The sequence below is a fragment of the Toxorhynchites rutilus genome, chromosome 1, assembly GCF_029784135.1.
Source record: "Toxorhynchites rutilus septentrionalis strain SRP chromosome 1, ASM2978413v1, whole genome shotgun sequence".
In the NCBI taxonomy this organism is placed as follows: domain Eukaryota; kingdom Metazoa; phylum Arthropoda; class Insecta; order Diptera; family Culicidae; genus Toxorhynchites; species Toxorhynchites rutilus.
In genome coordinates, this window is record NC_073744.1 from 141,794,559 (window position 1) to 141,821,371 (window position 26,813).

Consider the following 26,813-nt stretch of genomic DNA (forward strand, 5'->3'; position numbering starts at 1 on the left):
AAGATGCTTACTCCATAGAGAATTTTTGGAATTAACCAAGCGTTTACTATCCTTAAAAGAGATTTCCTATGTCCGGAAACTAGGTTGCCAGAAATTGCCTTCAATAAATTTAATCTGTTTCGGGCTTCTTTTTTGATCGCCTGAGCATGTGGCAAGAAACTAAGTTTCTTGTCAAAGGTTACTCCGTGTATTTTGAGAGTTTTGACTGAGGGGATTTGGGTTTCGAAAATTCTGGGGTTGGAAATTTTGAAGTGAGCTTTTGGACTACATATATGAAGAACTTTAGATTTTTCCGGAGATATTTCGAAACTAAGATTTTGGGCCCAGTCTAGAACGGAATCAATTGCTCTCTGAAGTCTTTTCCTTGTTGCTGAAGCAGTGACGCTAACTGAAACTAGCACAATGTCAACTGTATAAACAAGGATTTTTACATTATCAGGAATTTTTGCAAAAAGGGATTGCATAATGACCAAGAAGAGGGTTGGTGATATAACCGAGCCCTGGGGAATTCCATTTTCTTGGATTTTTAGTGAAGATTTTGTGTTGTTGACTATGGTTCTAAAGGTTCTATTTTCTAGGAAACTTTTAATATAAAAACCTAGTCTTCCACGGATCCCCCAGTCGAAGAGACTCCTCAATACTGGGTACCTCCATGCTCTATCAAATGCCTTGCTAAGATCAAGTGAGGCCACATCTGCGTGGTGATCTTTCTCGATAACGTCATGTACAATAGCCTCTAATTCTTCGAGGTGATCTTCTGTGCATTTTCCCGCACGAAAAGCGAACTGTCTTGGATCTAGTAGCTTATTAGACTCTAAGAAGGTCTTTAAGCGTCGATTAACTATCCTTTCTAGAACTTTTCCGACACAACTCAAAAGAGTTATAGGTCGGAAATTGTCCAGAAGATGTTGGTTTTTGTCTGGTTTCGGAAGTGAAACTATCAGACCTTCTTTCCAGTAATTGGGAATATTCCCGCTGGACCATACCTTATTGTAAAGTTTCAATAAGACTTTTTTTCCAAGGTAGGTCAGATTTCTCAACAAAGGATAGCTAATCTCGTCTGGTCCTGCAGAACCTTCTTTCGCTCTACCAAGTGCCCATTCAAGATCGATGATGGAAAAATCCCTGTTGTAATCAAACTCAGAATCGGAGTTGAAGTCAACGAGTTCATTTTCACATTTGGATTTTCTGGTTTGGAAAAGACATTTGTAGTTATGGTTGGACGAGGCTTTGGCAAAATGTTCTCCAAAAGCTTCTGCTATTGTTTTACGGTCAATAGTATATTGACCATCAATAAGGAGATTGTATTGGTTTCTTCTCTTTTTGCCGTTTAGCCTTCCAATTTTTCTCCACAACTCTTTTGATGACGTTTGAGGGTTGATGTTTTCGACAAACTTGGCCCAATTGTCCTGTTTGGCTCTGAAAATGGCAGACCTAGCTTCGCTTCGCGCCTTCTGGAATTCCTTCAACAGAATAGGCTTGAGCGGACTGTTTGAGTTGGTGTTCCTCAATTTTCTTAACGCCTTTCTTCTGCATTTAATAGCAGTTCCGACCTCAGGGGTCCACCAAGGAACGCACTTTTTTCCAGGATTTCCACTGGTTCTTGGTATGTGCAATAAAGCAATTTCAAGGATGGTCTGAGAAAAGCTTTCTGCAGACCAATCCTGTCTGGCTAAGAGGCGGTTTTCAGTATCTAACTGGTAACTAGTCCAATCTGCGAATTCAAATTTCCACCTTGGTCTAGTGGGTACTTCCGGAGAAGACTTACCAAGGGAAATAATAATGGGGAAGTGATCACTATTACAGTTGTCTTCATAAACGTTCCATAATAGCTTCGAAACAAGTTGACTAGAAGCGATAGTGAGATCAATGGCGGTTGTGAGACCATTAGAAGAGTGTAATCTGGTATGTTGACCATTATTCAAAATGTGAAGGGAGTGATCAGAAGTGAAGTCCTCAATTATCTCTCCTCTTCGATCTAGGTATGTACTACCCCAAGTATGAGAGTGAGCGTTAAGATCACCCGTAATTATAAATGGGGGACGAAGCTGGCTCACTAGATGATCCAGTTGACCACCAAGTGTAGCCAAGTCAGCATGATGTGGGATGTACAGGCTAACAACTGCAACTGCAATTGGGAATTCAGATAAAATTCCTATTGCTTGCATTGAAGTGTTGAGTTTAAGGAGTTTATGGGGGGACCCGGTTTTAATTGCAATTGCAACCCCGTTTGAAGATGGGGTGGGGCCTTCCTTAAAATATGTTACTTAATTTTTTATGTAATCTGAAGAAAAATTACCAGGAGTCATTGTTTCCTGAATACAAAGAATAATGGGATTAATTTCGGAAATCAATAGTTGTAAATCAGTAAGTCTACTTCTGAGACCTCTAACGTTCCATTGGACGGCTAAATTGTTAAAAATTGTCCAATTATTTTTGGTGGGATTGTTAGCCATTTATGAAGAGTTGTTTCTAGCTGGGGCAGATGTACTGTTACCAGAAGTGGATGGCTTTAGCGTCATTTTGTCAAAAGATTGGTCTATTTCCATATTTGTTTTCAGTTGTGTGTTGCTGGGTCCGATTATAAGTGGTTCTTTATTAGTTTGTTTCGGTTTTGGTGGAGTTTTCATGTGTTCTCTAGTCGGAGTCTTTTTTGCCGGTTGTTGTACGTTGTCCATTGTTAAATGTCGTTTGTGTTTTTTTGATCGTTTTTTTTCATGTATATGGTGTGTTCTGGTTGTTCAGTGTTAATTCCGATATTAGTATTTTCACGATCGCTTTCTGTGTCCATTTCGGTCAAAGATTCATAAGCACATAGCAAATCAATTTTTTTATTAAGATTTGCCAATTGTTTCTTGAGATCTTCGATCTCGCGATTTTTAATTTCGATGATTTTTTTGAATTCGTCATCTGTTTTGTGTTGAGTTAGCCTTAGTTGCGCTACTCCTGCATAGGTGGTTTTACCGCCTTTTGCAATTTTACGCGCTTCTTCAAACGAGATCCCCTTGACAATATGAAGCCGTTGGACTTCCTTTTCGTCCTGGTAAAATTGGCATTTTCTGTTGAAAGATCCATGCTCATTGTTTTTGCATCTAAGGCAAAAAACTGGTTTGTCGCATTTGGTATCTTTGACAATTTTGTGCTCTTCGCCATAAGTTCCACAAAGTGGTTCGTTTCTTGGGCAACGCAATTTTGTGTGTCCGATATTCCAGCACTTATAACAGAGCATTGCCTCTGGTATAAAGGGGCTGGTTGCCACTCTTAGTAGACCAATTTTATAAATTGTGGAGGAACAGTGCCCAAAACCGTCAATATTAAAGTAGGAAGAGGAATTACTTCACCATCCTTACCCTTTTTAGTCATACGATGAATTTTCGTTACATTCGCCACCACTGCTTTTAGTCGCCATAATGACGGCTGGGCTAATCGACCCACTGAGTTTTTAATATGGTATTTATTGATGAGATAAGATAAGAAAAATGGTTTCGCTTACCGCGTACCTGAAGATAACAACCAGTGATTAACCGAGATCTCTGGTTATCGCCGTAGAAACACCTCAATACTACGAAATGAAAAAAAAGCCTTCGAAGAGGCCCTCTGGCACTCACTAAACTGGATCACCAATATATTCTCTTCTTTTGGTTTCCTTATAACTTCGCTTATAATTTTCTTTTTCTATTCTTTCTTTTTATTTCAAATTCACTGAGTCTTAATACAGACTTTTGCAGCACTTTTTCTCACTCAAACACAGCACAACACAACGCAGCGCAAATTTGGCGGGAAAACGGCTTCTGAAAATAAAAAGGTAAGAAGAAAACGTTAGTGGGTAAAACTTGAATCAAGCAATACCCGTGTTTTCAATTCCGATTTCCCCAACGCTGCTTGGTTTCGAAGTCTGTGTTGGGGAAACCGTAAATCGGACCAATCAAAACGAGGCAGTTAGGGCGTTTAGATAACGCTTAACATTTTACAGTTATTCAATTATTTATCTAATGAAAAATGACATTTTATTAATTGCGATATGTGCGTAGAAATATTCCCAATCAATTGATGCAAACATCTTTCCGATCCAGTAGAAAATGTTTGAGTTATAAGCATTCGAAATCTTGCATTTTTTCCTGCATGTTCAGTGTTTATGTTTTCATTTTACCCCCCATATATTCCGGTTAGACGTAGTCCCACGTCAAAAAAATCAATGAAATGTTACTTGATTGTAAACTATTTTCCACAATCACTTGCGTCGATACTGTGAGTCGCGAAAATATTGTCATATTATCGCGAAAATGATTTAAATTTCTTTGTTTCTTTGATGATGAGAGAGTGAAAAAGACACACAAAAATATCATTTTTATTCATCTTCTCCGACATGATTCCACAAATATCCACTGCACACTGCCGCGTTATACTCATATTCAGCGGGAATTCCAAACAAAATATCTGTTTTTAATTGATAAGTAACTTACTGAAAATAGCGTTTTTGCATGGATGTGGAAGGCAATTGAATGTAAACACAAACATTGACGTCACGATTCGAGAAGTAGCTATGGTAGCGCATGCTATCACGCACACTACGCTCGCAAACTCTATCATCTGCTCCACCTATACTTCTTGCTCATGTGCTCCCGTGGCCGAGTGGTTAGCGTCATAACTAACATGTCGGGTGTTCGGGTTCGATTCCCGTTCTGGTCGGGGGAATTTTTCGTCAAAGAAATTTCCTCCGACTTGCACTGTGATCACGCGTATTCTAGAGGTTGCCACTCAGAATGCATTCAAGGCGTGTTATTTGGCATAGAAATCTCAACTAAGTACTAATAAAAAATGACGCAAGTAATACTACGTTGAGACGGCGAAGTTCCTCTAGGAACGTTAGTGCCATTGAAGAAGAAGAAGAAGAAGAAGATACTTCTTGCTCATGGCTATTGTACGTGCTGGGGTTCGCTCCCACCTTAGGCGTATTATAAGAGCGAAAGTGTTTATAGTTTGTGTGTGGAATTGACTGATACACGAATCAACTGCAACGATCATTGAACGGGCAACGAGAAATGAAAGAGGAAATATAGCGATTTAAGATGCAATTCCGTTATTTCTCGGTTGTTCGTAGAGATATTTGCATCAATCGACAGGAAAAATTACTACGTATCTATTACATCATCAAACATTTGCGAAAAAGTGTGTAACTATTTTACATAGAATACATATGCCATACAGAAAAATCAATTTTGACGTAGGACTACGTCTTTCATTTCTATACCGGGGTGTAAAATCAAAGTTTCGAAACCGAAAGCGTTACGCCGTAGACCGAGATTTTGAGCGTTAATAGCTCCTAAACAACTGAACGAAATGGTATGATAAACACTTCATTCGAAAGATAAAATGTCTACGCGTTATATACTTGTTACTTTTTGATCCAAAAACTTGTTTCAATAGTCTTAAAATTGCTTTCAAAACAGGCTATTGAAATCACCAATCGGTATATAAGCGAGCGCCGCTCGGAAATCCACTCAGTTCTAATTGAACAGCGATTGGAGCATGTTGTCGCTGTTGCGGTGAAGCTCTTTATTTATCATGAAAGCGCGGATGAACGGTGTCACCAAGAGCCTGTTTGTGCACCCTAGGCCAGAAGGGAATCTATCAGGAGGAGAGTGATGCCACAAACGGTTCCCTGGGAAGACATCGCTAAACACACATACACGCGCGGCTATTAACAGGTGGTTATCGAGTTGGCATTAACCACTGGTGGGCTTCCAGTATCGAGGAAAATGTGGAAATAACTAATCGTTACTGAAAATAATCTGCCAGTTCCTTTGGGAATTTTCAAAATATATTCATGTGAAAGAGTTTAATTGAATGTTTTCTATCCATGTAACACTGTGACCAAATACATTTGGTTTTGTGGTTTTTCAATCAATCGCAATTAACAGGATAGCTTCAGAAGATTATTCTTCCCCATCAGTAGGATATTTCCGTATCCAATATTGTATGCGCCCGCAATCGATTATTGCTCATTCGCCGAAAGTTCCGAGCTCAGAGAGTTCATTCCCCTCTAGTTTGCCTTCCAAATTGCCATCGTAAACCACACCTTCTCTCGATTCAATCACACACAAAAAGCATACTTAAGCGATATTCTGGTGGTGAGAAACATTCATTTTTCGTGAGGACATCGACAAGGCAACATCGTTGCCTAACGTGCTGGAGGAGGTGGACGGCGAAGGATCGACACATACACGCGCAGAACTTTCCGTTAGGATGCCATTCAGCATCGAGAAAATTCCGGAAAGATCTAATCATTGCTGGAAAATAATCTGCCAGTTCCTTTGGGAATTTTCAAAATATATTCATGTGAAAGAGTTTAATTGAATGTTTTCTATCCATGTAACACTGTGACCAAATATGTTTCAATCAAGTGCTATTAACAGGTGGTTATCGAGTTGGTATTAACCACTGGTGGGCTTCCAGTATCGAGGAAAATGTGGAAATAACTAATCGTTACTGAAAATAATCTGCCAGTTCCTCTGGGAATTTTCAAAATATATTCATGTGAAAGAGTTTATTTTAATGTTTTCTATCCATAAAATATCCATATATTACATTTGGGTTTGTGATTTGTCAATCAAGTACAGTTAGCAGGTTAGCTTCTGAAGATTATTCTTCAGAACAAGGTTTTTCGTATCCTATATTGGATGCATAAAACCTTGTGCCTCCAACGTAACGCTCTCGTTTTCGAAGTCCCCCAAATATTCATTTATTCATTCATTCAGAATGGATTTAGATTCAACTTCGAACAAATGATCTCTAAATCAACGATAGTCCTACGTCACCCTTGCGGTTATACCATAGATATAACCCACTTCCTGTTTTTATTTATAATTATTATTTTAAAAGTGTGATCATTCCTCCTGGAAATTCATCATTGTTTGTTGCTTCTCAAACTCGGAAAACGAAGCTCAATGTCGTAAATGTGGATGATGGTGATGAATCAAACATAGAATTGCCTGTGACACCATGAAAATAAAGATCACCACAATAACTGTTAAAAAAGATCACCACGATAACTGTTGAAGCTATAACATTGAAAATAAAAATAACGCTTGCGATACTTACTTATTATTCTCATGCTCGTTGTGCTCGCAAGGGAAAGAAAAGAATTATGACCCACCCATTTCCAGCTGATTCTGTAAAACTACGACTCTTTCCAAACCTCTAAAATTAGAAGTATAAGTAAAAGTTGTTTCAAAAATTACGATGCATTCTAAAATGATAGTGATAAACAAGCGGATTGAATAATATAATTCCGTAGTTCTTCGTCGAAAATGCAGTCGTGTTCTAGCTACAAACCGTCACATTTTTGTAAAACTATTTTGGATATGTAACAATAACCTAAAAAAAATCTTTTTTTTACGTAGGACGTAAAAGGTATTTCAGCTATAAAAAATATAAAAAGATAGTATTTGATAAAAAGGACACGTTTTTATGAAATAGAAATAGTAAATGTAGCATTCGTTCTACGGACAGTGTGGATAGTGAAAATATTGCAATTTAAGCTTCACCTGTTTATGCATGTTTATGTTTATGCAGTATAAACAAGCTTTTCGCGATTCCACAGCATTCACGAATCATCAGTCATCCAGCTAGCAACCAGACGACAGCAGAGTTTTCCAAATGGGCTTTCTAAAGACTGAGGCCAAGTTTAGTTTTCTAAATTGGCCTTTATCAAGGCTATAGGCGAATGTACCGAAAAATTTCTAAGCTTCATAATTCAAACCATGATCATCATTATTCAAATCACAGTCTCGCTCCAGCAGTTTTTCTCGAAGCAGTTCGCAATGCTGATGTCAGACACAGCATTTTTTTTTATACAATGATAGAAAGGAAGATAAATACCGCACACAATGGTGCAATTTTTCCGGTAGAAGTACCATGTCGAATTTCATGTCGACTCATTATGATTCTACATTTTTGCACTACATCATTCCTGTATCTGAACTGGGGTGTATGTTTAAAATTTCGAAAAAGAGAACATTACGTTTGAGTCGCATGAATTTGAGTGTTGATACCCCTTTGCCGGCTGAACGAAATGGTACGACAATCTCAAAAAATTATAAATATAATTGAAAGTTCATCGTAGTCAAGATTGGTCAACGGCTGAAGCATGTCGTCGGATGGCCGTGGAAGCATTATAAATAGTGAGGTCGTCCTTGCCATCCTCATTTGCTACCGTGTCGACCTGATGTTCATTTTGTTGCCTCAGAATGCATTCACAGAATATGCGCGAAGTGAGCATAGTGCAGAGCATGCATTGACGGACAGAAGCAGAAGATAAATATTGAATAGGATGTACCACGTCGGTTTTCATTCCGTTATGTGGAGATTGGTTGTTTATCAAATAAATAACAGTGGTGGGGGAGTGAATATGTAATCACCTAGGTCCGCATCGTATCTAGCACGGAAAGAATAATCGCGGTGCATACTGAGTGAGTCATGTGCATTGGCAATAAGGACACAAATCCCGTATATTGTTCTCGCGAGAACAAAAATGAATCAAGAGTCATCTTCAACCGTGTCTCTAAACCCACGTAAACCCACGGTCCTTTTCGTGGCCATCAAAACCATCGTCCAAAAATATTTTTAAAAACTTCCATACATTCTAGAATAATATAATAAAAAATAAGTAATTGAAAGCCAACTGATTTTTATATTTTTTTGCTGGAAGAGACTTTCTGTGACCTCAGGAGCGTATTCGGATTTATTGGTGTAATTATTGTGATGTTTTGAATTATAAAAGCTTTCTCATACTCTTAGACTTGCTTAGTTAATTCGCCTCTAGTCTCAAAACAAAAAGACCAATTAGGAAAACTAAACTGAACACACCACATCGAGAAAGTCTATTTGGAAAGCCTCGCTGCCGCTGCCATCTGGTCGCTAGTAGGATGACTGATATATCGTTAATGAGTTACTGATGACTTTTTACGAACGATCAATTAATTTTCGTGAATTCAAGCATTGTTTCCGGGTTGGAGGTGGCGTCAAAATACAGTGCTACCAAGTGTTTTGTACTAATGCTTTTCATTTATGAATTTATAATTTCATAGTCCGATGTTAACAGTGGTGATCGTGTCTTGTCCATCCTTCTTTATTTTTTTGCGGCCCGTGACACCATGACTAACATGTGTTTGTGGCAAATCTGAAAAAAAGCTGAATACCGCTGATCTATACCAACCGTATGTTCTTGGGTGAAGAAAATCAGTCAACAGAGAAAGCAGAGGAGACGCACCAGATTCAAGCCCGGTCCAGAGACGAGGTATAGATACACAGTGCATAAACACGACACAAAAACAATGTTGACAATAAAACTTTCCAGCTATGTTTCGGTGCGTGTGAATTTGACAGAACGCATGTGTACACAAGGAGCGAGTGCGAAAATCTTGTTGCATATTAGCATCGCGTTGTGTTCTGAAGACTGACCACAATATATCCAATTAATGTTGGCAAGTGTTCAATGTTTTTGCAGAAGAAGGAAGGGGGCATTTTGTAAGGGAACATAATATCACACGGATGACATACACGAATATATTCTGTCAAATATAAACAAACCAACATATTTGTCCAGTCGAATAGATGATCTTGGTTTGTCTACTTTTTGAAAGTCTTAGTTCAGCGCACCTGTCTCAAATCAGGTATTCAAAGGTTCAAATTGTTTTTTTTTTCATGATTTACAGTAGTTTTCAAGATACTTTTAAGGATTCACTGTTTTAACCCTCCTGTACTCGCGTGCAAAATCATAACACGTATACTCGCGCACGGTGTCACAGACCGAAAATTGAACTTCTCTGTAATGTTGACATTGTGTATTTTTCAGGCTTCATTGGCATTTATTTGAAGAAGAGAGTATGATTAAATGAAAAAACTCAAAAAAAAAATGTTTTCTATGTCTTTATTTCGTTTTAATAGCCATCTAATCTAGCCTCCTTAAAATAGAGTAATTTTTGATACTCCAACACAAATATCGAAATGATATTAATTAAAAGTAAGCAACTGAATATGATTCATGGAAGTATAAAGAGCTATAAAATAACATAAAAACGTATTAATCGATTGTGGTTTCATTGGAGTAAGAATCAGAACATAGCATAACTGCATGCTCGAAACAAACATATTTTTTACATTTCATGCAGTTGTTGCCCGGTTTTCGGGTCTTTTATCAAAGAGAAGAATGTATAACGACCTTCTAGATAATCACCAGATGATAAAGGTTCTGGAACATAAAGTTTGCATATTTCTAATATTCTTTGTCTCTGTATTCTTGGTAAACTAAGACTTAATGCCTTTTTTTAGATGGGATTTTTAGATAAAAAGATGATATAAAAGGATTTCTAGAAACTTCCTTTTCTTTTTCTTGTTTTCTTGTCGATATTGTCCATTATAAAAAAAAGTCACAGGAGGGTTGTGTCCGAGACACGACCGCAGTAGGACGTAGAATTCCGTTAGGCTATATGTTGATTTTGGATATGTTTGAAGAATTACATCGTTAAACTCTTTGATAATGATTTGGTGGCCTCCTGAAAAGGGCCGTTTTGTTTGGTTATTGGGTATTGTTTGTTCACTCCACCAGTGTTTATCGAGTGATGAAGACAGAAGGATGATAAACAGTCGTTGGATGGTGCGTATCAGATAAATGATACCGAAGTGGAGCGAGATATGATGAAAACCGCCCTTTGTGTCCCTAGACGAGATGCGTCCTGTGTTTTTTTTTTATCCAAAATATATATTTTATTAAGGCTCATATGGCGTCGGCCTAACGGGGCCGGGAGTTCAATATTTCGACAATGTTTGCTTACAACTATGTTAGTGATATGTAACCGATTACTCGCGGTTGGCTCGAGGTTAGTATTACAAGTGTTCTCATAATTGGTATGTTGCAGTCTTCGATGCTCTGTACGTGTGCTCGACACGAGATACTTCCTATTGGGATGCAGCTGACCATTAATCAGCAACGCCCCCCTTCGCGTCCTGTGTTATGTATGGATGAAATAAAGAAAAAAAAAACTCACCAATTTAATATAAGATAGTTATCAATACCGAATACAATTATCAGTTTTTCTCATCCGTTAAAAGCATGTTACTTTAATATAGAGAAAACATATTTGAAATGGAAAAGGCAGTTTTCTTTTATAATTTTTACTTTCTGAGTGTTTATTCAACCCATTGCGAATTTTAATTGGACTAACAACACCTAATACTATATGTAGAGCAATCACTTCTTCTAATATTTCTCCATTTTTTCAATTTTTCTCGCCATATAAACTTTCCTTGGATGAAAATGAACACAACAAAACAGACAAGTCATTTTTAACACAACTGCTACCAAATACACTTACACTTGTGCTAAATTTCTCACAAAACATGATCGGTCATTGATATGAAATTTCACGAAGCAACCAACATTAAAGTTCCATATTTAAATTTTATTTGCTAGATTTAATCGTATCACTCACCTTATTTGCAATATAAAAATGTCCCCGACTTGCATATATTTGCAATGCAGATTTCCCCCGGGCACCTTGGTTATGATGTTTCTGTAAGGGAATACATTTCGGTAGGAACAAAAGTTCCCCCTACTTTCATGTATTTGCAATGCCGATTTCCCCCAGGCAGCTTGGTATTGATGTCTTTGTTAGGGAATACAATTCGGTGGGTGAAAAAGCTCCCCCTACTTTTATGTATTTGCAATGCCGAATTCCCCCAGGCAGCTCGGTTTTGATGGCTCTGTTAGGAACCCGCCGCATGTGTCGTCAATTTTGACCAATCAGAAATGGGTATTTCCGTTAGGATAGTGGTTGAGATTTTTCAATTTTTAGATAGTTAGTTTCATGACATATATTATTTATGGAGTGCTGAAATCGATTGACGCGAAAATTTTATCAATCCATCATGAAATGACTGAGCTATAAGCGTTTGAAATTGGACCATTTTCACGATGTGCTCGATTTTCGATTTTCAATTTGTACCCCAATATGTTCCCGAAAGACGTAATCCTACGTCAAAAATATCCCCGAAACTGTAACTGTTAAAAATTACCATAAGCTACCGATTAGTTTATAGTTTACTGTTTACAATTCTTCCACAAGTTCAATTCTTTCACAAGTGTGTATATGTATGACCATTATATTTAGCGAATAACTATACGAAAGTAAACATTTATATTTTGCTTTTGAACGTATGAATCTAACGACGAATATATCGACGAATAGTTAATATATGGATTCGTTCAATCCAGTTACAAAAGGGACTGAATTCAAATAAGAATAGTCCGGTAATAATCTTATGCATTATATTCAATAAATAGTCCATGCCACTAACATTAATTTATACATTTCATTCAACAATATTCTAGAATATGAAAAAAGGCACTTGTACAAAAAAGTTACTCCTATATTCGCGTCGGTGTGTCAGACCGAAAGTGTTAAAAAAGTGGCACACGTCCCTTTTGTACCAACACATTGTAGCATGGTATCGATTTGAGTATTTGGAAGCCCCTCGTTTCATAACTTTGAAGCCCAGAGTCAACACAAACTCGGTTGTGTTAATCTGAGCTCCTCTCTTCTTTCTCTGTATGGGATGTTTGGCAGCGCGAGTGCCCCTCTTATTTTGACGTAGGACTACGTCTTTCATTTCTATACCGGGGTGTAAAATCAAAGTTTCGAAAACGAAAGCGTTACGCCGGAGACCGAGATTTTGAGCGTTAATAGCTCCTGAACAACTGAACGAAATGGTATGATAAACACTTCATTCGAAAGATAAAATGTCTACGCGTTCTATACTTGTTACTTTTTGATCCAAAAACTTGTTTCAATAGTCTTAAAATTGCTTTCAAAACAGGCTATTGAAATCACCAATCGGTATATAAGCGAGCGCCGCTCGGAAATCCACTCAGTTCTATCTGAACAGCGATTGGAGCATGTTGTCGCTGTTGTGGTGAAGCTCTTCGTTTATCATGAAAGCGCGGATGAACGGTGTCACCAAGAGCCTATTTGTGCAGCTTAGGCCAGAAGGGAATCCATCAGGAGGAGAGTGATGCCACAAACGGTTCCCCGGGAAGATCTCGAAGCAGCCGCTACACACACACACACATACACGCGCGGAATTCTTTCCGTTTGGATGCCATTCAGCATCGAGAAAGATCCGGAAAATTATCTGCCAGTTCCTCTGGGAATTTAAAAATAAATTCATGTGAAAGAGTTTATTTGAATGTTTTCTATCCATGTAACACTGTGACCAAATACATTTGTTTTTGTGGTTTTTCAATCAATCGCATTTAACAAGATAGCTTCTGAAGATTATTCTTCTCCATCAGTAGGATATTTCCGTATCCAATATTGTATGCGCCCGCAATCGATTATTGCTCAGTCGCCGAAAGTTCCGAGCTCAGAGAGTTCATTCCCCTCTAGTTTGCCTTCCAAATTGCCATCGTAAACCACACCTTCACTCGATTCAATCACACACAAAAAGCATACTTAAGCGATATTCTGGTGGTGAGACACATTCATTTTTCGTGAGGACATCGACAAGACAACATCGTTGCCTAACGTGCTGGAGGAGGTGGACGGCGAAGGATCGACACATACACGCGCAGAATTCTTTCCGTTTGGATGCCATTCAGCATCGAGAAAGTTCCCGAAAGATCTAATCATTGCTGGAAAATAATCTGCCAGTTCCTCTGGGAATTTAAAAATACATTCATGTGAAAGAGTTTATTTGAATGTTTTCTATCCATGTAACACTGTGACCAAATATTTTTCAATCAAGTACTATTAACAGGTGGTTATCGAGTTAGTATTAACCACTGGTGGGCTTCCAGTATCGAGGAAAATGTGGAAATATCTAATCGTTGCTGGAAAATAATCTGCCAGTTCCCCTTGGAATTGAAAATTACATTCAAGCGAAAGAGTGTATTTTAATGTTTTCTATCCATAAAATATCCATATAATACATTTGGGTTTGTGATTTGTCAATCAAGTACAGTTAGCAGGTTAGCTTCTGAAGATTATTCTTCAGAACAAGGTTTTTCGTATCCTATATTGGATGCATAAAACCTTGTGCCTCCAGCGTAACGCTCTCGTTTTCGAAGTCCCCCAAATATTCATTTATTCATTCATTCAGAATGGATATAGATTCAACTTCAAACAAATGATCTCTACATTCAGCTCGCGTAGTCCGAAGACATCGGTCGCAAATTTGTTCGCGTCTATTATAGAGTGGAGATTTTACCGTTATCAGTTCGTGGCTGGTGAAGTTATTTCGCCCTAACGGGGTTCTCTTTATTGCGCGAGTGAGGAGAGCAGCAATCACTACCAGCGTGAGGAAGAAGTCCTCCACGGCGGACGCGGTGCGTGTGCCGTATCATCGCTGTGTGTGCTTTAGCATCGTCATCGATTCCATCATCGTGTTTTGGTGCGATATACCGTTGCATCTGTGCCGAGCGATTGCCACGCGGTTCGATTGGGACACCGTTTCAATTCATTCGCATTGGTGTGCGATTTAGGTATAATATATATTAGGTTTAGAAATACAAAAAAAAAAAAATTATATTATTTTATAACTGCCGTAATGGCAGAATGTCATGTTGACATGGAGATTGAAACTACTGTTTCCTCCTCACTAGCTACAACGGGGGCTGGGAAGTCGCTTAAACGCGTTCCCCCCTCAGAAGATGTCTCTTCAGAGAAAGAGGTAATCTACCTTAACAAGCCCCCCTCAAGAAAATTGGCAAACTTTTCCTCTTCGCCCCCTCAATCTCCCGCTCCCGCTTCCGCTCTACTACCGAACTTGCCTCCCAGCCCTACTGATACCGCTCCCGTTCAACAATCGACCTCGTCCTCCCCCTCAGTTGTTTCCTCTCCTCGTGTCAAGGTCTATCCAGACGATGCACTTGGAGCTGGTCCATGGGTTGTTTTTTTCCGGCCTAAACCAAAAGGAAAGGCAATTAATGTCATTCAGGTTTCGAAAGATCTGGCAAGATTATATTCCTCCGTGGTCGAAATCTCTAAGGTTAGACCGAACAAACTGCGTGTTGTCGTGAGTGATCGGAAACACGCGAATGCAATTGTGATCGACGAGAGATTCTCCCTAGAGTATCGCGTCTACGTGCCCTCCCATGACGTAGAAATCTCGGGGGTGGTAACTGAAACTGGTCTGACGTGCGAAATGATAAAAGAAGGAGTTGGTAAATTTAAAAGACTCCCGTTGGTGGGTGTTAAAATTTTGGACAGCCGCCAACTAGGAAAAGTATCCCAGGAAGAGGGAAAAACTAAATTCACGCCGTCAGACTCGTTTCGAGTAACTTTTGCTGGTTCCGCTCTACCTGACTACGTCATGGTGGGCAAATTGAGATTGCCTGTGCGACTCTTCGTGCCAAAGCCCATGACTTGCCAAAAATGCAAGTCAGTTGGTCACACTTCAGATTATTGTGCCAACAAGGAGCGCTGTGCCACTTGCGGAGAGCAACATGAGGGGAAATCCTGCAGTGCGACTGAGCATAAATGTCCATATTGCGGGGGATCCCCACACGAGCTCTCAGTGTGTGAAACTTACAAGAGTCGCTGGGAGAAACAGAAGCGCTCTTTGAAGGAACGCTCGAAACGCACTTTTGCGGATATTTTAAAGGGCGCTTCTCCACGGGCCCAACAACAACAACCAATCAACACACAAAATGTCTTCGCCACGTTGCCCGTTGACGAAATAGAAGCGGACACAGCTAACGAGGGCACACCGTTCATTTTCCAAGGGAATCCCCGGCGCAAAAATGTGACCACTCCCAAAGTTCAAGGACAAGCCCCTCCGGTGATACCCCCTGTTAGCATGCCTAAAAAATCGAGTGCAGCGGACAAGCAAAATCAGGTTCCTCCTGGATTCCGCGGGAATAATTCACCTTCGAATGGCCCAGCACTCGAGGGGACATCAAAAACCCCAACTGTCCCTGTTTTTCCGTCCAGTTCAACTTCCCAATCGGGATTTATAAAGTTGTCTGACCTTTTGGACCAAATCTTCAAGTGTTTTAATGTTTCCGACTCCATCAGAACCATTGTCACCGCAATGCTTCCAGTACTAAAGACAATTTTGCAGCAATTGATGCAAACATGGCCCCTCCTTGCAATGATTATCTCTCTTGATGTCTAATTTAAATAGAGAGGTCGGAGACATCACTGTTTTACAGTGGAATTGTCGTAGTCTTATCCCTAAATTGGATACATTCAAATTTTTAATTCATAACTTCAATTGTGATGTTTTTGCTCTGTCCGAAACTTGGCTTTCTTCGCGAGATGATCTCTCTTTCCACGATTTTAATATCATACGCTTGGACCGTGATGACAGATACGGAGGGGTGCTATTGGGTATCAATAAGTGCCACTCATTTTTTCGAATTGACCTTCCACCTATTGGAGGGATCGAAGCTGTTGCTTGTCATGCAAACATCAGAGGCAAAGACCTCTGTATAGTCAGCTTGTATTGGCCTCCGAGAGCTGCGGTTAGCCGCAATCAACTTGTTGACATGTGCTCACTCCTTCCTGAGCCACGATTGATCTTGGGAGACTTCAACTCTCACGGAACTGCCTGGGGGGAACAGTACGACGACAATCGTTCATTGTTGATATATGACCTTTGTAACAGCTTCAATATGACCGTTTTGAACACTGGGGAAACAACACGTGTACCTAAACCTCCTGCTAACCCAAGTGCTCTTGACCTCTCGCTTTGCTCGAATTCACTATCATTAGATTGCAAGTGGAATGTAATCCAGGACCCCAACGGTAGTGATCACTTGCCAATCAAAATTTCCATCACCACTGGGTCGAATTCTTCTGAATCTATAAATTTGGCATATGACCTCACAAGACACATTGACTGGAAAAAATATGCGGACGCGATTACTCTAGCCATCAATTCCAGAGATGGTTTACCTCCATTGGAGGAGTATAACTTCCTTTCTCGTTTGATATATGACAGCGCGGTTCGCGCTCAAACGAAACCCATCCCAGGTTCCACTATTCGTCGAAGGCCTCCCAATCCATGGTGGGATAGCCAATGTTCCAAGCTTTATCAGGATAAATCGAACGCATTTAAAGCTTTTCGGAAACGTGGAACCATTGAGAATTTTCAAACGTATTTGGACCTTGAAAATCAATTTAAAAACTTGATCAAAGGGAAAAAACGTGCTTATTGGCGAAATTTCGTGGGAGGTTTGTCACGAGAAACGTCAATGAAAAAATTATGGAAAGTGGCTCGAAACATGAGAAATCGCTCTTCATCGAATGAAAGCGAAGAATATTCACATCGATGGATTTTTAATTTTGCACGGAAGGTTTGTCCTGATTCCGCTCCTGTGCAAAAAATTCTTCGAGATATACCACAAGATAGGTGCGATCTTGATTCCGAGTTTTCGATGGTAGAATTCTCTCTTGCTCTCCTTTCTTGTAACAATTCTGCTCCAGGAACGGATAGAATTAAGTTCAACTTATTAAAAAACCTCCCTGATGTGGCGAAACATCGCTTGTTGAATTTATTCAATCGGTTTCTGGAGCATAATATTGTTCCAGATGATTGGAGACAAGTGCGAATTATAGCTATTCAAAAACCCGGAAAACCCGTGTCCGACTTCAATTCGTACCGCCCAATAGCAATGCTGTCTTGTATACGGAAATTGTTGGAGAAAATGATCTTGTTTCGCCTTGATCGATGGGTTGAAACGAATGGCCTACTCTCAGATACACAATATGGGTTCCGCAGGGGCAAGGGGACGAATGATTGTCTTGCGTTGCTTTCTTCAGAAATTCAAATGGCTTACGCCGAAAAAAAACAAATGGCTTCAGTATTCTTGGACATAAAGGGGGCCTTTGATTCAGTTTCAATAGAGGTTTTGTCAGACAAATTACACTCTCGGGGTCTGCCGCCTCTGTTGAATAATATGTTATATAACTTGCTTTGTGAGAAACAGTTGAATTTTTCTCACGGGGATTCGACAGTAAATCGGGTCTCCTACATGGGCCTCCCCCAGGGCTCATGTTTAAGCCCCCTTTTGTACAACTTCTATGTAAACGACATCGACAATTGTCTTACACAAAATTGCAGCCTAAGACAACTTGCAGATGATGGAGTGGTGTCTGTCGTAGGATCAAACGAATCCGACCTGCAAGGTCCCTTACAAGATACTTTGAACAATTTTTCAACCTGGGCCATTGGGCTAGGGATCGAATTCTCCACGGAGAAAACAGAGATGGTGGTTTTTTCTAGGAAGCATAGACCAGCAAAACCAAAGCTTCAACTTTTGGGTAAACCGATCACTCATGCTATGTCATTCAAGTATCTTGGGGTCTGGTTCGACTCCAAATGTACTTGGGGGGCCCATATTAGGTATCTGAGTAAAAAATGCCAACAAAGAATAAACTTTCTCCGTACAATTACCGGCACCTGGTGGGGAGCCCATCCCGAAGATCTTATAATGTTGTATCGAACAACTATTCTCTCAGTGATGGAGTATGGCAGTTTCTGTTTTCAATCAGCTGCCAAAACACATCTCATTAAACTCGAGCGAATTCAGTATCTTTGTCTCCGTATTGCGTTGGGATGTATGCCCTCAACGCATACCATGAGTCTCGAGGTTTTGGCAGGCGTACTCCCACTAAAAGATCGCTTCAATTTATTATCTCTTCGGTTCCTCATCCGGTGTAAGGTTATGAACCCATTGGTGATCGGAAATTTTGAGCAGCTTACCGAGCTAAATTTTCATTCAGGATTCATGAGCTCATATCATGAATTCATCTCCATGCAGGTTGATCCTTCTTCGTATACTCCCAACCGTGTTTGTTTTCCTGACTACATCAATTCCTCTGTACATTTTGATCTATTCATGAAGGAGAAAATCCATGGAATTCCAGATTATCATCGATCGGGGATCGTTCCTACGATCTTCAATGCAAAGTATGGGCGTGTCAATTGTGATAATATGTACTTTACTGATGGGTCCTCTATGAATGAGTCCACAGGATTTGGAGTGTTCAACGAAATTTTTAGCACCTCCCACAGTCTTCAGAATCCTTGCTCTGTGTATATTGCTGAATTGGCAGCAATACATTGGGCGCTGGACAGCGTCGCCTCACGACCTGTTGAACACTATTACGTTGTAACGGATAGTCTTAGCTCTGTCGAAGCTATCCGTTCAGTGAGGCCGGAAAAGCACTCGCCGTACTTCCTTGAGAGAATACGAGAAAATTTGAGTGCTTTAACCAGACGCTGTTATGTCATTACCTTTGTCTGGGTCCCTTCACATTGCTCAATTCCGGGTAACGAGAGGGCTGACTCATTGGCAAAGGTAGGTGCAATTGAAGGCGATATTTATCAGCGTCAAATCGCTTTCAATGAATTTTATTCTTTAGTCCGTAAAAATACCATCGCTAACTGGCAACGTAAATGGAACGAAGATGAATTGGGCCGGTGGTTTCACTCGATTATCCCTAAGGTTAGCCTCAAACCATGGTTCAAAAGTCTGGACTTGAGTCGGGACTTTATTCGCACCTTCTCCCGACTCATGTCCAATCACTGTTCGTTAGACGCGCTACTCTTTCGTTTTAATCTTGCCGATGGCAATATCTGTGCTTGTGGCCAAGGTTACCACGACATCGAACACGTTGTTTGGTCGTGCGAGGAGTATCTTGTTGCCAGATCGAATTTAGAAAACTCTCTTCGGGCTAGAGGAAGGCAGCCCAATGTGCCGGTGAGAGATGTGTTGGCTCGGTTAGACCTTGATTACATGTCCCAAATATATGTCTTCCTAAAAGCTATCGATCTTCGTGTGTGATTGTCCTTATATCCTTATATTCTCCTTTTCCTTTTCCTTCGCGAGAAATCAAATCCCTTCTTACTAACAATAGAATAAGGTGAAATGTAAATACATGTTAGATATAAGATAGGCTTAAGAATTGAGTATGATGAATGTGAGTGCGAATGTGAGTGTGAACATTGTCAACATATCCTTATATCCCATCCTTTTCCTGAAACAAAATGTCACCCTTCTAAACTCGAGCAAGCCGCGAGTAATCGGTTCTCTACTTCATTAACATTAGCATTAATAAAAAATGTTTATATATACTTGTAACTATACAGATAGGAGTTTGGCTCCTTTAAACTTATGTAACTGAGCCTGTAAAAATAAACGATTTAATAAAAAAAAAAAAAAAAAATTATCTCTAAATCAACGATAGTCTTACGTCACCCTTGCGGTTATACCATAGATATAACCCACTTCCTGTTTTTGTATTTGAGCGACTAGCCATAATGGGTGCTGGATGTTGATTCGGCGACTGTTCTTAGCCAAGACACCCACTGACCAATACATTTTTAGAAGACTCATGCTTTCCTTTTTTCGATAACACAATTTCCACCAAAAAAGCAGAGTCTTTCGGTGGGTTTCTTGTTCTTGAAACTCCAAATCCGGCGAACAACTCGATTTGAACTGTATTCGGGAGCGTAAAAACCGCGAATGCAGGAAAGCGAGATGGATGCAACCACAAAGAACTTCGGTAACAACTATGGAATTATTAACTTCGCTAATAATTACGCAGTTCCGGTTCTAAAGAATGCTGGGCTGATCTGAGGATCAAATGATATATTCGCCCATTACAACTTTGGCCATGGAAGAGGCAAAGCGGACTAGTTTAAATCCGCGAGTGTTCAACCGGAAGGTAGTGGTCGGTGCTAGGGTTGAGTCAGCTAGTGTGCTAACTGTTCTTTTGTTTTTATCCTGTTTTTTTTGTAGTGTCACAATCTTGATAATAATAATTTAGAGTTAGATTTAAATACCCTCCTGTGCATCCGTCTACATAAAATTGAGGTAAGCTTTGAATCAAACGTGGCACGTGGCTTGTATATAATTTAAATGTGGCTTTGTGTGGTATTCTTGTCTGTTGTGTGCCAGGAGAAAGATCCGTTTTGACCCCACGATCATCGTTGGAATCTTGCTGCGCGTAAAGGAAGATCGCGCAATACGCCATCAAGCGCAGACACTACCCGCCGGAAAATCGCTGCGGCTCAACTAACACGGAGATTGAGTATTCATCGGTATATTCATCGCCCACGTTCTCCACGCGGTAAGAAGCCGCCGGCTATTCATCGATAAAAAGGTCGTGAGTACTCACTTGTTCAATTACCTAACACATGCGCATGTATAGTTAGATAAATGAATTTGAAAAGCCACACAACTAACCAATGCCACAAACAATACCACACAATGAATATTAAAGCATGCTAAAAATGGACCAATAACCGACGACGAGAGAATATCGTCGGTAAAGAAGAGGACGCACACAAAATGAAGCGATAGGTTAGACAGTAAAGCTACGGATTACAAATCCCATGGGTCGAGGTTCGAAACCGAAAGATTATTAAATAAATTATGTTGTTGTTGATTTGATGTTAAGATTAAATGTAATTCCTGTTATAATATGAATTAGAATATAATATGTGTAGTAATGAATTCTATGTTGTTTCGATAGAGTGAATAAAATGTGTTTGAGGAATTTAGAGGTTTAGGAAAGAACATTGATGTATTTTACTGGCTGACGTGTAGCCGAAACACCGAAATCTTTTTCAGGAATAGGTCTCGAGTCCAGGGTTGGGACTCCTCTTCTGTTGCTGTAGCAGTATTTCAACCCCCGCTTCGTTCTCTGAAGCTAGTTTCAAGGTGGGTGGGATTGACGATATTTGAATTTGGTCCTGTGATGAGATTCTCGACCTGAGTGGTGTTCTTGGAACCAGCCGAGGTTCTCAGTTTTGTGGTTGTATCGCGGATCGCGGACCAACGGTGTCGCGGGTCCTCCAGAGAGCGCAGAAAAGGTCGCGTAATAAACCGGGTTTGTGAAGTGAAAGGACAAACCCGCCCTCAGTGGGTGTCTCATTGCCGGGCAATTAAGGTACAACACGGCGGTCGGTCTCCCTCGCGGGAGTGGCGCTTAAACTGACTGCTTAACTGCGCAAAATCCCCGGTCGCGACGAACTCGCGCGCTTCCCCGGTGTCGCGGGTTACAACATGCGATACGCTAAACGATAACGAATAACGAAGCTAGAGAGAATCGCTAAGTCATTGTGTTGATATTTTCTGAGAAATGAACGAATTATCGATTTCTCGGTCTGACAGATCAATGCGCGAGTATAGGAGTGTTAAAGGTTTATGAAGTCCATCTTCTATTGGTGTCAAGGCGCTCCTCATTTGAGCTAACTATCGAGCAATCACCAGATTATTATTTGGTACGGATGCAGACTTTTTCCGGATTATAACACTTACAAATATTGTAATCATCATGTTTGTTCACCATTTGTAGCAGATTTATATGTCTAAATCATGTAAATAATGCATCTCGATGACCTCAATTCTGATCATGGTTCATCCGATTGACTGATGTTGGTTTGTCCACATGATTACTACGGCAACCGCTTGGCACGCTGTAGTTTGTTGGTTTTCTTTTGTTGTCCTTCGCGCGAACCAGAAACAAAGCGTCTCTGTATTGAGTGCTGTTCATGCTTAAAATGCCCAAGAAAAGGCAATATTCGGAAGAAAGCCTTACTTTTGAATGAATCAATATGATGACAGTAAACTCAAGCAATTTGAACGCCTTATGGTATTATTAGCAACTAGAGACTTAGAGCTTTTCAACAAACTCGTTTCGCCTTGATTACATGTCATTTTCATGAAGAAAAATCGATTTGCATTTACTAGTTGCGTGAACACCCAAAATCGGACAAACCAACATCATTTACCTGGGGGGTCTTCGTAGCCACATGGTTACGCGTTCGCTTACCAAGCGGTCGATTGTGAGTTCAAACTCAGGGCCCTCAATTGACCATCTTTGTGTTATTATAGAATAACTACGTCCACGCAACAATCATCAGCGATGGAGAACGATCCACGGTCGAAATAAGATCGATTCATCCATACAATTGCTCTGCTCTGCAAGACACATCGGGCTGCTGTTCTATAAATAACCCAACAATGATCAATATCAACTGTCTCCGCTGTCCGGTCTGCTGAACAATGGAAGAACAGAAAGAATACCCTTACGCCTAAATGGCTACTACTGTGTAATTTACCATAATGAAATGGAACAGAAAACTTAACGCCTAAATGGCTACTACTAACTACAGTGTAATATACAACTTATAGAAACATAAACATATGTACATGTACGCGATTAAAACCCGGCTCTGTTACAGCTAAAATGCTAATGAGCCTAATAAATAAATAAATGGGATAAAAAAAACAACATTTACCTTACCGTCAGACTACTGTCAGTGGTCTTAATGTCAATTTAGAACGCGATCTGTCATTTAGTTCGTTTACAGCGTCATTAAGAACAAGTTAACTTTTCGTCGCAAACAGATTTGTGTGAGGATAACAATTGGATTTTGCGCCACGATAGTGCTTTAGCTCATCGATCGATTATTGTGTATGAATTTTTGACAAAAACGCACAGTAATCTCCATAATTACCGCTTCGTAGGACCCGTTGGAAAAAGTTCAGCGGGCGATAATATAAATTTAGATGATAAATAATGAATGTATTCGACAGAAAATACATCACCGTTTCTAAGATGTACAAAATCGTACACGCGATGCATTTCCAGGATATCACAAAACCACACTCTATCATAATGCAATTTAATAGCTGACAAAAATTATAAACATCAACCACATAGCACATCCCAATTTCGGTCATCTTCTTGGAAGCTCGAGCAAAGCGAAAAGTCAATTACGATCTCATGCCTATATAAGTCCGACACTAAAATTACTACACTCCCGGGTAAAATATTGCTCCTCGTTGATGCAATGTGCTGAATTTGCAGACCACGGCCGACATAAGCACCTTTCACGAACAACCACACACACACACATACCCACCCATCAGGAACCGTCAAACATCTCCTAGACCACCTCACTCGCCAACGCCGGCAGACACATCGTTATTTAGTGGAGAATGGGGTATTTGAGGATGTTTTAACTTTTATATCCCATCATTCGGTCGTATTTTCTGATGTCGTTCTTTTTTGCCAATCTCCCACCCTCTCTTCCAGGAATAAAATCCTGGCCTTGCCATGCTCACAGGTAACAGCACAGTAAAAGGACGCCGCTTCTCGTCGGCGCTAATGTTTATGGGATATGTGGGAGGAAGCCCATTGTGTGTGGCGGTAAAGCGCGAGCAGCTTCCTTCTTTTTTCTTCTCACAGCTCATAAATCAGTGTTACCGTATACCGTGTCTTCTGGAGGCCTTCAAGCGTTCAGCGACTCGAGCCGAAAACGAGCTTTAAAAGATTCATTTTGCACTGCTGAGCTGTCATCATGAATTTTCGTCTCATCTCCTAAAGTACCCTCCGTTCCTTCCGTGCCCGTGCCCGTGCTGCACACCACAGCGGAACCATGCAAGAGCCCCGGGAACCGGGAGTTACGACGCCACAGCGAAAGAGCGAGGGAACGAACCGCCTGACAGCGCAGAGCAGAAGTCAATGATTCGGAAGAAAGTGTTTTCCCGCTTCTCTTCCAACCCGGGATTACACCACCCCCTGGGGCACACCGTGTGCGGCGCCCTCGGGCTAATCAACGCTGGGAGCAAAGTGGCTTACACGAGATTCCCCGAAAATCGACATCTTGACGGTGACGGGGTTCATTCGGTGTGACAGAGCGCGGTTCGTCAGAGAATTTGGGCTCGGGGCTCGTCGGTGGCACCCAGATTGACTCGATGGGTTACATGATGTATGTGGGAGGACATTTAGAGTAGAGTTTAGGGCAGAAAAAGAAGGGTTCGCAGCGGCGGTGAAAATAATGAAGTCGTTATTTATTGATGAAGGATGCTTACGAAAGCATCAACAAATTGTTGGAAGGAGTTGCGCGGCGCCCATTGTGAGCGAAACCATTCGTCATGAATCCTCGGATACGGCGAATCGCGATGAATTGGATAATGTAATATTTTGTAGACTGATTTCGTGGAAATGTTAGTTTCAATTTGTCGACAGTGGCAGCAGCGGTGTGTTGGTAAATGGGTGGTTTTGGGCAAAACTGGTGCTGATTACTTGTTGTGATGGTGAAGATCCACCTGACAAATGAGTGTAGATTTCGAATATAGTGGAATATAACACATAACTATTTTGTTAATATTTGGGAGCCCAAAGTTTCATTTACGTCATTTAATTTATGTCTGAAGGTACGTTAAGGGGGTATTCTAGTGTAGAGGCACGATTTTCGGACGTATTTTCGATCTTTGAACATATAAAACAAAGAGTCTTTTTACTATTTATTATTTATTTATTTATTTATTTATTTATTTAATTCATAAATACAACAGGCTACACATGCCCTAATGTATGATATAAAAAACTAAAACTAAAACTATTTTTCACTAAGCCTACTAAAACTAATACATAAGAAATTTCAAATTATGTAAGAGCAATAACATACAATTTTTTGAGGGACGAACGTGAAAGATGACAGTCAAAACAGGAGCTACAACGGTTAAACAAACGGCACATACTAGTCACAGGTTCATGGTATCCGTAATATGTTCGTGTTGAGGAGATGTAGAGAAAATGACGAGAACGCAAGTTACGACGATTAACATTAAAGTTGATTAACCGGAGGAGCTCAGGACAGTCGATGCTAGCGGTAATTAAGTCCGAAATAAATAGGGCCTTGGCAACGTTTCTCCGTGAAACTAATGAGTTAATCCCTATTAGTTTGCATCGATCCTCGTAGCTAGGAAGATTTATTGGGTCATTCCATGGTAAATTGCGTAGTGCGAATCGGATGAATTTCCGCTGGATCGACTCAATTCGATGAACACTATTCTGGTAGTACGGCGACCACACCACACAAGCATACTCTAGAATCGAGCGAACCAACGAGCAATAGAGAGTCTTGATACAGTGCACGTCCTTGAATCGCTTTGTGACGCGGAAGATAAATCCAAGTGTTCTGGACGCTTTAGCGATGATATAGGATACGTGGTCGCGAAAAGTGAGTTTCGAATCCAGCATAACGCCGAGGTCCTTAATGGTACTGACACGATCCAATTTAACACCATGCAGCTTATATTCGAAGATTCTCGACGAACGCTTGCGTGAGAACGATATTACCGAACACTTTGATGGATTCAAAAGCATCCTGTTGTTTGCACACCATTCGGCGAAGATGTTGAGTTGCTGTTGTAAAATCTCAGCATCTCCGATGCAGTTCACTGGGAGGAACAATTTGAAGTCATCTGCATACGAGAGTTTGAGACACTTCAAACTGAAATTTATATCGTTGAGATACAGTAAAAACAGGTAAGGACCAAGGATACTGCCCTGAGGAACACCAGATGTTACCCGAAAAGGAGTGGATATTGTGTCGCCTATTTTCACTGACATAACGCGGTCAGTGAGGTAGGAGTGGAGCCATTTCAAAAGTGGACCGTTGAAACCAAGACGATGAAGCTTGGCTACTGCGATGTCGTGGTTGATAATATCAAACGCAGCAGAGAAATTTGTATATACCGCATCAATTTGTTTTCTCGATTCCAAAGAGCGGATAATGTACGATGTATATAGAACGAGATTAGTGACAGTTGATCTTTTGGGCATGAAACCATGTTGTTCTTCTGTGATGTAGTTGTTGCACGCATGCGATATGAGGTCCAGAATTATTATCTCGAATAGCTTGGAGATAGCGCATAGGGAAGCAATTCCTCTGTAGTTTCTGACGTCTTTTTTGCAACCCTTTTTATATACTGGGAAGACAAATGA